Genomic DNA, 1,666 nt, shown 5'->3' on the forward strand with positions numbered 1-1,666 from the left:
TTCTAATAGTTGTATACAAGTGATGGATTTAGATATTAATATATATAATAAAGGATAAATTTATAATAAAATGATATAAAAAATATTAAAATAATAATATTGAGAGTTGTAATGTGGTTGTATAAAAAAAGTGGATTGTCAATATATTATTATCATTTTTTTTATTAGTAAAGAATATAATAAATTAGAAAGGAATATTTTAGGGGTAACTCAACCCGTTTACAAGAAACAAAGGGTCCTTGTCCCTAAAAGAAAAACAATTTAAAGTGCGCAAAATCTATAAATCTTGCAACTCAATGAGACTTGACATGATGCAAAACAACATTACAAGCTTCATGCTCCTCACCGAAATCCTTGACAACCACACAAGAGCAACCAGTGACCTACCTAGCTTTTTCTTCGGAATCAATCTTACACAAACCAGCCCACTCACCCAAGGTCTTTGCACTAGGAACAATGAAAAGGCTAACATTATGCTCTACACAAATGGCCTTAACAGGTTTAACATAGTCAAGTTAGTCACAGTCTTTTGTCAGAACACAGAGTTGTGCAACATGCTTCTTAATCACTTTTGCAGCCTCGTGAAGGCCTCGTGTAAGACTGCCAAAAGCCAGAGATTTTTTTAGAACTAGTTGAAAGGCAGTCATGATTTCCATGGCCTCACCTGGAATGGAAGTAGCTGGCTCAGCTGGGACAACAACTTTTTCACCTGATATCTCCTTGTTGTTAGATAAAAACAAAATCTCATTCCTTTAAAGTTGATGATGCTTGTGCCAAAACCAATAGTTGTTGAGAACAATGACAACAATCTTATAACACACTGCAATAACTACTAACTAACAAAAACAACAAAAGCTCATGGATTGGCTGCATAAATTGAACAAAAGAATCAAAGTACCTCTACAAATAAACCTTCAAAGGCTCTGGCCCCTCACATAACTGATAGCAAAGGATTGCCTAATGCATAAAGGAACAACCATAATATAGCATCTATTAACATTAACAATTTAGGAAAAAGCCTTGAACAAGTCTGAGTCCACTAAGGCAAAGTTGAGGTGCTTAGACTGGCAATTACAAGAGAATGCCCCCATTGTGGTACCCTTCTACTCCAAGTCTCCAGAGCTGCAATACCCTTGGATTCAACATTAAGATAACCCTCACACGGTCAACATCGGTTCTACATTAGGAAAAAAATCTTCTTAGCCTCATCTACATTCCAACTTTTTCTGAATAATCAGTTTCTTCTTGACATTCACCCTTTTGCACCTCAATCTCCACCCTCTCTGCACTTTACATCTCCTCCTTAGAATAAGTAGCAGATGGATCATTTTTAACTAATAAATTGGTCCAACCACCCTTGCATCACTAAGTTTGTACCGAACCTGCACCTTCAAAATCAGCCAACAACCCCTGCACACAGGCTTCCATTCCCTTGCACATTTCGATTGGTATGGCTTGCTTCTAGCTTCTAGTCCTTATTCTTGTGCTATGGCTTAAAATATATACCAACATATGACAACTTAACATTAAAACTATCACTTCCATACCTTTCACACATATTCACTAGAGGTAAGAATATAATATATAAGTGGGTGCAAATTATCTCTTATTTATCTAGATATTGTGTTAACTAGGGTGTAACCTCCTTTTCCTTTGTTGCATTCCT

General features: G+C 36.1%; 1 pseudogene; it reads right to left on the reverse strand.

Moving 5' to 3' along the window:
- Positions 1-293: 293 nt before the first annotated feature.
- Positions 294-1,440, reverse strand: LOC137805582 (small ribosomal subunit protein eS12-like; annotated as a pseudogene).
- Between the last annotated feature and the right edge of the window lie 226 nt (positions 1,441-1,666).

This window comes from Phaseolus vulgaris, chromosome 3 (assembly GCF_000499845.2).
Source record: "Phaseolus vulgaris cultivar G19833 chromosome 3, P. vulgaris v2.0, whole genome shotgun sequence".
In the NCBI taxonomy this organism is placed as follows: Eukaryota; Viridiplantae; Streptophyta; class Magnoliopsida; order Fabales; family Fabaceae; genus Phaseolus; species Phaseolus vulgaris.